Genomic DNA, 14,734 nt, shown 5'->3' with positions numbered 1-14,734 from the left:
TCCATATCTGGCAATCTCGGTTGTCTGTTTTTTATGCTCCAGAATTCAAACCCGGCACGTCGCCCAGAATTTCCCCTCTTCTGTAATCGCTGATCTCCTTGAATTTCCTCCTGCCTTGTCACTTTACTGCGGCACTGACTTACCTGACTCTCACTTACACACTGACACCGTTGAGATTTTTTTGTTGTAATTGCACTTCTTGGAGGTACATGCACTGTCGAGTTTGCTACATTAGGAAAGCGATATTTAGTTCACCATCTGTCACGTCACCACCTTGTTCTCAGGCGAAAATAACGACCGTTGCACACTGTCAAGTAAGTCCAGTTCTGACGCAGTCACTCAAAAGAACTGTGACCCGATTACAACCTGGAAATGTGTATACAAATGAGCAGATGGGCAGGCAGTGGGGCTCTAGTGGCGCAATCGGTTAGCGCGTGGTACTTATATGGCAGTACAAAGCATGTGAAATGCCGAGGTTGTGAGTTCAAGCCTCACCTAGAGCAGTTTTTCTTCAACCTCTTAAAAGTTTTGCTGTTGCGTTATTCGCTTTTGGAGTGTCTGTGGAAAACAGAGAGGAACAGTCTGGAAGCAAAATAAAATTTAACTGAAAAGAAGCATTTTCCATGGATTGAAACGAAACTACCTATCCGGAGTCATGGTTTCAAATATCAGAAAAAATGCAGCAAATGCTCAGGGGATGGAGAAGCTTCTGTGGAGTGGACCAAATGTGTTGGTGCACCAAAAGTAAAACACGGTGGATACTGGAAATGCAAAATAAGAACAGAAAATTCTGGAATTAAAAACTCAGTAGACGTGGCAGATTCTGAAACAAAAGCAGAAAATGCCGGAAAAACTCAGCAGGTCTGACGGCATCTGCTTCAGAGCAAGGCCATATGGCCTTGAAACTTTGCTTCTCTCTCCTCAGATTCTGTCAGGCCTGCTGAGGTTTTCCAACATTTTCTGCTTTTGTTTCAGATTTCCAGCATCCACAGTATTTTACATTTATCCTGGAAGCATCTGAGTTGAGACGAATAAATTTAATGTTTGAGTCCGTATGGCCCTTGTTCAGAGCGGAAGAGAGGTAGAAATGTAATGGATTTTGTGCAGTTCCAAGATGGTTGGGGCGGGGGTACTGGGTAGTTGAGCAAGTAGTGCAAAATAAAAGTTCACGGATTGGATAAGGTTAGGAACGTTTTCGTGACAAATATGTCATGAGAAGAAGTCAATGGGAATGGTTATGAGAGTGTTTAAGTCTAAAGCACGAGTTAATAGAGGAATAATGCAGCAATGTGGTTGACTTTTTAATGTCCTCTGAAATAGCCTAGCAAGCCACTCAGTTGTACCAAACCGCTACAAAAAAGGCTCAAACCGAACAGCCCACCCTGCATCAAACTTGGCACCAGAAACAACAACAGTAAATTCAGCCTTTTTGACACAGTAAAGTCCACCTTACTAACATCTCGGGGCTTGTGCCAACATTGAGGGAGCTGGCCCACAGGCTCGTCGAAATCAGCCTAAAATAGTCATCCTCACGGAATCATATCTTACAGATAATGCCCCAGATGCACCATCGCCATCACTGGGCATGTTCTGTCCCAGCGACGGAATAGGGTCAGCAGAGGTGGCGGCACAGTGGTATATTGTCAGGAGAGTAACTTCCCTGGGTAACCTCAACATCTAGGCCCCAACCCCATGAAGTCGAAGGCATCAGATCAAATATGGGCAAGGGAACGTCCTGCTGATTACCACATACCACCCTCCCACAGCTAATGCATTAGTCATCAACCATTTAGAACAGCATATTTATCCTCTTTACTCATGCACTCCATGCCACTATTAATAAAGCCTATGATGCTATATGCTTTATTAAAACTACTCTTAAAATGCCCTTCCATCTTCAATCGCTTATGTATATACACTGATGTCCCTCTGTTCCTGCATCTCCGTTATTTACACACTCTCTCCATATTATTCCTGACAAAATGAATTACGTCACACTTTCCTGCGTTGAACTTGATCCGTGAACTGTCTGCCCAATTCAACCACATTTCTATGCCCGTTTAGACTTTAAAACAATCCTCGTCACTGTTGACAAGGTTTCCACTCTTTGTATCATCTGCAAGATTTGAAACCCTGTCCTGAACACGACTGTTTAGGTAGTTTATGGAAATCAGGACGAGCAGGGGTCCCAACACGGACCTCTTGCGATCCCAATTACAAACTTACCTCCAATCTGACAGTCAACCATTTATCAGTTCGTTCTCTTTCCTGTCACTCAGCCAATTTCGTGTCAAAGCGCCTGGTTTCCATTTCATTCCATGAGCTAGGATTTTGTTCGCAAGTCTGCTGTATGGCGTTTTATCAATGCCTTCTGAGAGTCCATATACACCATATCAGCTGTTTTGCCTTCCTCCCTCTTCTCTGTTACCTCCTCATAAAACTCCAGCAAGTTCGCTGAACAGAATCTCCACTTAATGAATCCGCGCTGGCTTTCCATTAATATGCTGCACTTGTTTAAGAAACTATTGATTTTGTCCCGTAAGAAGTTTCCCTACCACTGAATTCAAACTGACTGATCTGTAGTTATCAGCTTTATTCTTTCATCCCTTTTTGAACAACGGTGTCAAATTCACATTTCTCCGGTCCACTGGCACCATCCCTGTGCCCAGGAAAAAAGGAAGATTATCGCCAGTACTGCGCAATTTCCACTCGCACTTGCCTCAGTGCTTTTGTCTGCATTTCACCCGATGCTCATACCTTAGTAGTTTTAATAAGAGTAGCTTTTCAAATAACTCCTCCTTCTCACTTCCAAATTCTTCTACTGTACCAATTACCTGCGCTTTCACCTAGACCTGGACAGCATCGTCTTCGTTTGTAAAGAGAGTTGTAAAGCTCCTGTTAGTTCCTGTTCGTGCTCCCTCCTTTTTCTTATCAGTTTTTCTTTCTTCCACTCTGGTCCATCAATAATCAGCCTGATTCTCGCTTGTATCTTCCACCTGACATCTGTCGTATGTGCACTCTTCCTTTTCAACTTGAATTCTATCTCTCTTCACCTCTATCTCCTTCGACATCCCAAGTACTTTGGATTTATTTGGCCTACCTTTCCATTTCAAGGGAACATACCCTGACATTTCCTGCAATACGTTTTCATTGAGGATGGCCCATTTATCAGCCATCGCTGACGTTTCGAGTCCGCATGACTCTTCAAAAGAACTAATAAAAATACCAAAGGGGTGAAATATAAGCTGGTTGAGGGTGGGGTTGGGGGAATGTTGGAACAAGAAGGGCTAGGTAGAGGGCCAGTAATAGGTGGAGATAACCAAAAGATGTCACAGACAAAAGGACAAAGAGGTGTTGAAGGTGGTGATATTAACTAAAGGAGTGTGCTAATTAAGGGTAGAAAGCAGGAAAAGCAAGGTACCGATAGCCCTAGTAGGGGTGGGGTGGGGGAAGGAATCAAAAAAAGGCTAAAAGGTAGAGATGGATGGAAATACATTTAAAAATAATGGAAATAGGGGAAAGAAAAATCTATATAAATTATTGGAATAAACAATAAGCTATGCCTGTCTCTTTATGGTGTATGTGGAACATTCCTTGTTCCAGTCCTACTCCGCCCCTCTCCCACAACTTTTTCTCTGGTACATCAATGATTACTTTGGTGCAGCTTCATGCATCAGCAGCTGGAAAAATTTATTAATTTTGCTTCCAATTTCCACCCCTTCATCAATTTCACATGGTCCAACTCTGACACTTCCCTTCGCTTCCTTGACCTCTCTGTCACAATTTCTGGTGATAGACTGTCCAGCAATATACATCACAAGCCTACTGACTCCCACAGCTACCTCGACTACAGCTCCTGACACCCCAGTTCCTGTAAGAACTCCATCCCATTTTCTCAGTTCCTTCACCTCCGTCGCATCTGTTCTGATGATGCCACTTTCAAAAACAGTTCCTCCGACATGTCCTCCTTCTTCCTTAACTGAGGTTTTCCACACACGGTGGTTGACAGGGCCCTCATCAGTGACCGACCCATCTCCTGCGCATCCACCCTCACACCTTCTCCTCCCTCCGAGAAACATGATAAGGTGCCCCTTGTCCTCACTTATCACCCCACCAGCCTCCGCATTCAAAGGATCATCCTCCGCCACTTCCGCCAACTCCAGCATGATGCCACCACCAAACACATCTTCCCATCACCACCACCCCACCCCCACCCCCCCACCCCCCGGCGGCATTCTGTAGGAATCGGTCCATCTGTGACACCCTGGTCCACTCCTCCATCACCCTCTACACCCTCAGCCCCCTCCCATGGCACCTTCTCATGCAACTGCTGAAGATGCAACACCTAACCCTTCACTTCCCCTCTCCTCACCGTCCAAGGGCCCACAGATTCACATCAAGTAAAGCAGCATTTCACTTGCTCTTCCCTCAACTCAGTGTACTGCACTCGTTTCTCCTAACGTGGTTTCCTCTGCATTGGAGAGACCAAATGCAGGCTGGGTGACCGCTTTGCAGAACACCTTTGGTCTGTCCGCAAGCATTACCCAGACCTCCCTGTTGCTTGCCATTTCAACACTCCACCCTGCTTTCATGCTCAGATGTCCATCGTTGGCTTGCTGCATTGATCCAATGAAGTTCAACGCAAACTGGAGGAACAGCACCTCATCTTCCGACTAGGCACTTTACAGCCTTCTGGACTGAATACTGAGTTCAACAACTTTAGATCATGAACCCTCTCCTCCATCCCCACCTCCTTTCCGATTTCCCCCCACATTTTGTTTTTTTCCAACAATTTAATTAGATTTTTTCTTTTCTCACCTATTTCCATGTATTTCCATCCATTGTTTTATCTCTACCTTTTAGCCTTTTTTGATTCCTTCCCCCCCACCACCCCCCACTAGGGCTATCTGTACCTTGCTTGACCTGCTTTCTACCCTTAATTTGCACATTCCTTTAGATAATATCACCACCTTCAACACCTCTTTGTCCTTTTGTCTGTGACATCATTTTGTTATCTCCACCTCTCACTGGCCCTCTACCTAGCTCTTCTTGTCCCAACACCCCCTCCCCCCCCCAAACCAGCTTATATTTAACCCCTTCTCTATTTTTAATTAATTCTGTTGAAGAGTCATGCGGACTCGAAACGTCAGCTGTGCTCCTCTCCACCTATGCTGCCAGACCAGCTGAGTTTTTCCAGGTATTTAGGCTTTTGTTTTTGTTTGGGATTTCCAGCATCCACAGTTCTTTGCTTTTATCAGCCATCACCTTTTGTTCCAGGATTTGATTCACTCCACTCAGATACATAAACATCCCATCAAAGCTGGTTTTCCCACAATTAATTATCCCACTCTGGTCTGTTCCTTGTCCATTTTATTGGCCACGCTGAAACTTATTTCACAATGACAACTGCCGCTGATATGCTCTACCACTGAATTTTTATCTACTTTGCCAATTCATTCCCCAGCACCATGGCCAAAAGTGCTTGTCCTTTATGCGCATTCTAAACATGCTGCTACGGAAATTTATCTTGAACACATTCCAGGGACTTTCACCCCTCTTTTATTTTGCACTATTTCGATGCCTGTCTACATTTGGATAATTAAAGTCCCCCATTACAATTACTCTATTATTCTTCCACCACTCGGTATTTTATTTGCAAACCAACTTCACAACACACCTTCCTCCATTTGTGGGTTTATATATAACACAGATCAATATTATTGCAGCTATTTTTTTCCTTGCCTCTAGCCAAAGGTTCTGCCCCTGAAGCCTCTCAAGCAATCTCTCCCGCCAGTACGGTAATGCCTTTAAACAATACTGCCACTCCTCACCAACAACCATCCTTTCTTCCATTCCTGTCTCGCCGAAAACCCTTGAATCGTGGAGTAATTAACGTCCAGTCCTGGCCCCAGTTTATCCAAGTTATTTTTATATCAACAATATCATAATTCCATTTATCAACCTGATCATGTGGTTCACCAATTTATTAACCGCATTCTGTGCATTCACATACATGATTTAGGCCTTTTACTTCCCCCATTACTCTGACATATTCAGATACCTTGTTATTGCTTGCTCTGATTCTAAAAAGAACCTCTCCTAGCATTCTATATGCCTTGATACTGCTCTCTGGTATATGCTCATTATCAGTTAATAATTCTCTACTTCCCACTTTCAGTTATTTTCCACTCTGAATTTCCCATCAGGTTCCAATTCCCGAGCCAATCTTGTTTAAAGCACTAACAAACCTTTCCACAAAGAACTTCATCCCAGTCCCTGTGTAAGCCATTCTTCTTGTGCAGGTCCTATCTGCCTCAGAACCTGTCCCAAGGCCGCAGGAAGTTAAATCCTGCCCTCCTACACCATTTCTCCAGCCTCGTTTTGAACTGCACAACCTTCCTATTCTTCCGCTTACTAGCACATGGCATTGGTAGTCATCCTAAGACCACCCCTCTTGAGGTCCTACTTTTCAATTCTGTTCCTAACTCCCTAAAACCTGCTCTGAGGCGCTCATAACTTTTCCTACCTATGTCATTGGTCCAAATGTGGACCACGACCTATGGTGTTCTCCAGACGCTCTGTGACATTTTTATATCTGGTACCAATGAGACAACATAGCATCCTGGAGTCTTGTCTACGGCAGCATGAACTTCTGCCCTGTCTCCCAACTATGGAAATCCCTACCACCATAGGAGCTACATTCATCCACCCCCCAACCCCCTCTTCAACTGAGCCACCAGTGAAGAAATAAATTTATCTCATGCTACAGCCCTCTGAGACATCATCTCGCTCATCAGTATTCAAAATAGACAAGCGGTTCGAGAGCGAGATAACCTCAGGTGATTCCTATGGTACTGGCTTATTCCTCTTAAATATTCTGGCAGTCACGCCTTCCCTCTCTTCCTGTGTGCCTTTTTAGTTGTGGTGTAATTACTGTTCCAAATTTTCTTTGCTCATAATACCCTTCCTGGCGGATGTACCACAGGGGATCCAGGCGTGCTTGTATTCTGCAAGCAGGAGCTCAATTTCTCCAGATGATGACACTTCTTGCAAAATAGTCATCGAGGGCACTTTTTCCTGCACGATTCCCTATGTCCAACAGGAAGCACATTCCACATGGCCGAGCTGCACTGATTATCCTTAACTTTATGTAAATTGATTGCCAGTTTGGTATCATAATGACTCACCTAGCACTCACCAATCATGTCCTCTCTTCCAAGTCGGGAGACACCGATAATTACCAATCAGCTATGCCTGTAAACTTCAGGCTCTCTCTCTTCGCTGCTTTATGGGCTCCGATGAGATTCAATCAGCTTCTTCCCCATAGCAGCATAATAGCGAGGTTCTGCAGGCTGAGGTAAAGTAGAAAAAGAAAGGAGAGCCTCATTCCCCTCTTCAACGAACGCCCTAACAAAACAAATTGCAACTTAATCACTCTAGTGTGGAAAAGCGTCACTCCAGTGCCGAAAAGCAGCAAATGCTCCCTGATTCAAGATCCTGAAAAACAGTTTAAGCCAGTTATCCAACTATCTAGCTGCAGCTCAGAGGAGAAGCGGGAAATCTTTGTTTTAAAGCTGGAAAAAAGCTCCACTTCTCCAAACCCAACGCGGAACTTTTAGTTAATTGCTAAATTGAAAGAAAGACAAGGCTTCAGAGTGAAATTAACCTTTAAATTAAGTTAATTCATCAGATTAACTCTTACAACTCCCACACTCACCAAACCTCAACTTAAGCACGCTAATGAACCTAAAGCAGTGCTCGAGGGCAGACGAAATTGGATTACTTCTGCGTCTAAATGGAGATTGAGGGGTGAACTTAGCGAAGTGTTTAAAATGCTAAAGGGCTCCACATTTTCGATGCAAACATTCATTCGTGCAGGTGAATCTATAACTGGTAGCAGACGTACTCAGTCTTTTCAGCAGATTCTGACTTAATTGTTCTGCTTTCCCTACTTGGAACATTCCTGACAGCACACAACTTGGCTCAGGGCCATTTATATTTTGTTGAGTTCTTCTCACACGCAAGATTCCACTTCACGTTCCTGCATGCACTCTCAAAACTGCTGCCTCCAAAGCACGGTCATGCACCTTCTGCATCATGCACCTTCGGCATTGAAAATGCATTTCTTTTCCCACCAATTTGTTTCAAATGGCTCACCTTTCGTCCATAGTCGTCTTTTCATTTGTGCTGCATTCGTTTTAATCATAAATTCGTACAAATAAGTTGAATTTGCAACACTTTCGACCTTTCTCTCTTCCCTATCATCAGCTCTTCGCTCACATGCCTGAACTGCCAATTGCTTAGAGAATAACGCCAACTATTATGCAAACATAATCCATTCCTCAGTTTGTACTGAAATAAAAATAAAATACGCCGGATTCTGGAAATAAGAAATGAAAACAGAAAGTGCTTGGAAAACTTCGACTGGAAACTTTAATTCTGTTTCTCTCTCCACAGATGCAGCCAGAACAACTACGTTTTTTTTTTGCTGGACACTTTCTGTGTTTTCTTCAGATGTGGATTGTATCACTACATTGCCAAAAGAAATCTCGTGAACAACCGGGTCGCGGTTTATTCCATTTCCAAGCCTTCTCTTGCGGTGTTTTAATGTGCAGAGTCACACAGATCTAAATGTATCCATTGCTTTCGAAGTACAAATGTATAATGACACAGCCAATGGTAAAGGTCTAGTTGTTCAAATCCCAGAAGGAAACTTGGAACGTATGTCATAGCCCATATTTTTGCAATTTGTGTGTATCGAGGTGCAGACTTTGAATTCAGTAGTGGTAAAATCACGAGATCACAAAAGGTTTTTCTATAAAATTAAATTAAGCCACGTGCTAATAGAAGAAGATTGCAAACTCATATATCTGTCTACAAGATTACAACTATAATAACTATTTAAAAAAAACCCTTAATTAATCTGGCTCCAGCTGCACCCGCGTTAAGCAACAATAAAAATCATATATTTAACAGACTTCTGGCCAAACATACACTGAACACTCACATTCATTTTTTTTTTCTTTTTATTCGTTCATGGAATGTGGACCTCGTTGGCTAGGCCAACATTTGTTGCTCATCCCTAATTGTCTTTGTTCAGAAATCTATTAAGAATCAGCTGCATTGATGTGGGTCTGGAATCACATGTAGACAGACAAGTTAAGTACAGTAGGTTTCCTTCCCTGAAGGACATTAGTGAACCAGGTAACTGGCAATGGTTATATGGTCGTCATCAGACTTTTACTTCCAGATTTTTATTGATTCAAATTTCACCATATGCCTTGGTGGCATTCGAACTCAGGAATACCAGTTCAGTGGCAATACCACCACGCCACTGGCTCCCCAACAAGGACTCTTCGCGGATTTGAAACAGTTACATATTTATCTATTAATGAATCTAAAACGGAATCATATCGCTACACCAACGATCCATCGCCATTTCTTTGAACTCTGGGTCCTTGTATACAGACTTGGAGCTTACACTGGAGGCATCTCACACTTGTTGAGTCTTAAAATGCCTCTCCCTTTAAAACAGTTTATTTTCTCTTGTATACACTTCTTATTCTTTGAATGTAAATTTCCAATTGTATCTCTAGGCTTTTAACTTTAACCTTTCTAATAATGGCATCTTTTCATCCCACCAATTGGTGTCTACTAGCTAGGTGTAAGATTTCACCCACAGCCTTCAATGGTTAATTTTAACAAATTCAAGCTTACACTTTACCTTCTACCCAGCTTGCATTTATCTAATTATATCTCAGAACCACTAAACATCAAAGCACCGAGTCCAGCTGGTTTTAATCCAGTAAGGCACACACAGGCACACACATAGACACAGATCCCACTAGGACTCTATTTAGAAAAATAATTTCCAATAATACTATAGACATTATTATTTCTTCATGTCATATGTACCATTGGTGTGAATTGGGCATGTGCCCGCAGAAGTAGTGATGGAAAGAACGCAACCTCAACGTCGTAGTTGAGCAAGAGAATGTTAGATAAGGCAATGGTGCATTAAAGTGACAATTAAATGGAAGTAGGTAAGAAAAGGGGATCAGTGATTTCGGAAGGCAGAAAAATCTAGGGGGAGAGTCGGGTTTCAGTTCTGGAGTACGAAACAAAGGCCTGTGAAGGGGATAGATTCGCTTCTGTTTTGTCATTTAAAAATGTACTTACATAATTAATTTCGGTCTCTTTCCTTCTAGCAGTAGTCAGAGAAAGCATATCAACCTCAACTAATGACTTTGAATCGAATTGAGCATGCTGCAGCCACAACACAAAGTCCACACCAGAGCGTTCAATATACGTGGCTGCTCAATATGCTATTGAGTTGCAGCTCAACTTTGAGGCGCGCAGCTTTAAAGCAGCGTTCTCAATCGCTCGGCCAGGTAATCACAGGAGTACAAGTTGAGCTTCCAAACTGGCGACTGTTGACTAAACATCCGAAGGAATTATGAATTGTTCTGATGAAAGGTCATTTCCCTCCCTCTACAGATACTTCTAGTCTTGCTCAGTGTTTCCAGCATTTTTTGTTTTTATTATGTATTACACAAAGAGCTCAATTCCTCTGATTGCACACCGACTCCATGGCTTTGCATTGAATGGAGGGAATAAAGCCCTTTTCAAAATATTTGGGGTTGTCACGCAATGAAGTGTGCATTTAACAGAAACTTATTTTCTTCATATGGCTGTTCAAAGGCTATTGGTCCAAATCAGAGTTGGAATTTGCCGCAGAGCATCCACTGATGTACCCCAGCTTCACAGGCGCAAAAGCAAAATACTGCAGCTGCTGAAAACCTGATTTTTTTTTTAAATAACATATTTGTGGCATAGAAGGCCTAGCTGGAATTTTGGAAAGCGAAACAGATTTAATCTATCGAGCATATGACATTCCCTGAGAACCGAGCCACAATGCAAAGCATTGATACGATCACAGCCAGGCAACAGCTGAAACTCTGCTATGTCTTGAGGATCAGCGCGAAAGAAATGATTTAAGAAAGGTAGATTTTTGTTGAAGAAAACAAATTCAGCACCAATAAAAGCTCACAGAAAGATATTCCACCGGACTCTACCCAACAAAAGCCGGAATTTGAATCCAACTCAGAATGATTTTACATGTTGACGTATATCGCCACTGCCAGCTATGAGCACTTCTTGTTCATTCTCCACTGACTCAAATGTTTTCCATTCAGGAGAAAGTGCAATGCATTTCAGAACTCCAAGCAATACACAAATTAGGGATTGAAATGTTGAGGCAGAAAAGTGTACATTGGCCGCTCATGCGTTGCTTGTTGTTCAGTTGGCTTGCAATGCTGCACGTCGAGATCGATTCCCAATCAGGGAAATGTGCTTTACAAAATTGTCGATCGGCTGGGTCATATTTGTAGAGGGTAGATAATTACGTTCACACTATTAATGAAATACAAACATTTTTGCACACGGAAGCAAATGCCAGAAAAATGACCTGGGACCTCACTTGAATCACCTGAATCTGGTAACCACAGCATGACGTAAACATCAATCAGCTCAGAGGAAGTGTGCAGGATGCAGGTAAAATGCTGGATTCTCTGCAGGAACTCACTTTAACAAATGTTTCAACGCTCCACGCCATACAAATCACACAGGGAAGGTATCCATTACAAAACATTTTAAACTCAGAATAGATCTTCAGAATTTCCATTACAATGAAGAGTTGTATCCGACTTCAAACTTTCATTCTATTTCTGTCCACACAGATACTGACAGGTCTAATGTATATCTCTAGCATCGTTTGGTTTTATTCCGCATTTCCTTCCCGGAACTTTCGGAATCAAATTATTGTCTTAGTGATCTAACTGAATTGAAACACGCTGCACCCCGCCCCCGGGAATTAACATTCCAAATCTCTGAATGCAGCGCGTTGTGTTTCGGCGGTGGTTTCTGCGCGGTTATAACCTCATATTCTGAAAACCACATTTCTACGGTGAAACATCCATGGACAAGTTAAACATGTTTCAGCTCTGACAAACGAAGCTGGTGTGGTATACTCAGGAACTAACACCGTTGGGCATGAGTACACAGGGAATCTTTCTGGACATGGATTCTCAGGTATTACACATCTTGGCGAATATATTAAGCTATTTGCACAGCTGAAGAAGGATAATTATAGATTCTTATTTTCGGTCAACAAAAATTAAGATGCAGGTAAAACACCATTTAAATAGTTCAGTGTGTTTGGAATTATCTCGCTTCATAGATACCGTCTGTAATATAGCCACACAAATGTAGCTTCGGGCGATGGAATTGCGTATTCGTTTTCTGGAGGTTCGGAGGCGCAGAATTCATTTGCCTGATTTTAGTAGAACTCACTACCCTAATCTATGTCCAGCAGCTTGGGTGTAGCTACGTGGGACTTTTTTTTTCTCTCTCTCTCATATTTGAAATGAATATTTACAAGGAATTGTGGCTTGATCAAGTTGGAGCTGGCAATGCTCGACAAGTATTTTCTCATGGTGAAAATGCATGACGTGAAACTGCGTCAGGGAAGCCGATCAAGGGAGAAAACATTACTCAGGCCCTGGGTGCGATCAAAACACCAACCTTTCGATTAACATCTCAACTAGCGAACCAATTGCGCCACTGAGACTACCAGTCTGTGGTTGGAAACGTTAGTAATATTAATTGTGAATAGACTGCGAGCTCAGCACATCAGAGCGGAAGCCAAGGCTGAAAAAGTCATAATAACCTTCAACTAGAAGTGCCAGGTGAATAATCTACCTCGGGCTCTTCCCGAGGTCGCCAAAATGAAGGCTGCCAGTCTTGAACTAATTCGATTCACTTCATATGATAGTAAGAAACGGCAGAAGGCACTGGATACTGAAAATGCGACAGGCGCTGACATTCCCGCAAGAGTACTGAAGCCAAATGCTTCAGAACTAGCTGCGTCCTCAGCCGAGTTGTTTACTACAGCTACAAAACTGTTATCCACCAAGCAACGTGGAAAACTGGTCATACATACCTTGTCTACAAGAAATAGGGCAAGTCCAACCGGGCAAATTACCGCCACATGAGTCTACTCTTCATCATCAGCAAAGTAGAAGAACGTGTCATCGACAGTGCAAGCTAGCAGCACTTAGTCAAAAACAAGCTGCTCCCTGACGCTCAGTTTAGGTTCCACCAGTGGCACTCAGCTGTTGACCTCATTAGCGTTAGTCTAAACATGGCAAAAGGAGCTGAACTCAAGAGGTGTGGTGAAGCTTATTGGGCTTCTCATCGAGGCTACATTTGACCTAGTGTGGCATCAACGAGACCAGGAAACTGGAGTCAATGGGAAGCAGGTGGAAAGCTCTCCATTATTTGGAGTCATACCTAGCACAAAGGAAGGTGGTTGAGTTGTTTTATATTAGTTACCCACAACATCACAGTAGGAGTTCCTCAGGGGAGTGTCCTTAACCCAAGCATCTCGGTTGCTTCATCATTGACCCTCCCGCTATCATAGGGGATGATCGCTGATGAATGCACGATCCTCAGTACCATTAGCAACTCCACAGGCACGAAAGCAGTCCTTGGCTATATCACAGTTTCCACCCTACATTTGGTTCAAACTTCTGAAACGCCCTCTCCAGTAGCACTGCAGGTGTAACTACTCATCATGGCCTGAAGTGCATCAAGAAAGCGGCTCAACGCCAAGTTCTCAATGTAATTAGGGACTGGTAATAATAAAAATGCTGGCCTTTCCAGCGACACAAATGTTCCGCCAAAGAAGGAAAAACACATGGGAATAGTATTATTCTATTCATTGAATATACATCTATATGAAACTGAAGAAGCTCCCCTAATTGCAGCAGGCTTTTCTTGAAAATAGTGTCGGCGGATCCTGTGCATTCTGCTGAGCAAAGGCTCTAAATGACAGCCATGTCCTCCAACAATTCAGCACATCCTCATCACTGCGCTGAGTCCCTGCATTCATCTTTCTTGTCAAAATCTGCAGTGAGACATAGAGATACGTGTGATCCACCGTGCTACCAGGAGAGTCATAACTATTGCTCCACGCTGGCTTATTGTCATTTCAGGACCAAATTATAAATATCATTATGTTGAGTCATTTCGATGAATTTCGATTGTTTCTTGTCTCTTGAGGACGATTGAGCTGTGAACTGAACGAAGTGTTTAAAATGATAATGGGGTTCATTAGGATCGATACCCTTCCAAAATTCCAGCCCTTGCTGAATCCATGACATTTTTTTTGTGCTCAAACTTCAGAGAGAGTGCTGAGCGATCCTTGTGATACACAGTGGCACTGGGTGGATTTCAGACACTGCTCCGTGCTAGTGTACTGTAGTTTCACGATCCATTACAAATGTCATTACATTGATTCGCTTCGAACAATTTCGATTAGTTCTTGACACTTGAGGTTGGTCGAGGGGTGGCGTGTTGAAAATGCTGAAGGGTTTCAATAAGATCGATACCAACAATTTATTCCGGCTGATGAATCAAACACTGACGACTGATTTGCTTCCAGTAGATTCAATTTCTAGTGTTGTGCGTTCACTTTTGGAGCTTCCATGACAACACGCAACTACTCTCAAGGCAAAATTTCTTCTAATGAACTCTTCTCACACACAAAAGTGCTCTCTGCATTACCGCATGCAGATTTAAATACTGGCTTTTCCCAAAGCTTCTTTTACGATGTGCTTCCAGAAGCTTTTCAAATGTCACCAAAACTGCTATAACTCGTTCGTTTTTCGCCAGT

The 14,734-nt window shown here is 42.8% G+C and overlaps 1 non-coding gene across 1 annotated transcript; it reads left to right on the top strand.

Moving 5' to 3' along the window:
* The first annotated feature begins 408 nt into the window (after window positions 1-408).
* Window positions 409-503, top strand: trnai-uau. Its single transcript has 2 exons — window positions 409-446; window positions 468-503. It is a non-coding gene; the product is annotated as a tRNA-Ile (tRNA).
* The last annotated feature ends 14,231 nt before the right edge of the window (window positions 504-14,734 follow it).

This window comes from Carcharodon carcharias, chromosome 19 (genome assembly GCF_017639515.1).
Source record: "Carcharodon carcharias isolate sCarCar2 chromosome 19, sCarCar2.pri, whole genome shotgun sequence".
Classification (NCBI taxonomy): domain Eukaryota; kingdom Metazoa; phylum Chordata; class Chondrichthyes; order Lamniformes; family Lamnidae; genus Carcharodon; species Carcharodon carcharias.
The sequence above is the reverse complement of the archived record's forward strand: the minus strand, read 5'-3'. Positions and strand labels throughout refer to the sequence as shown.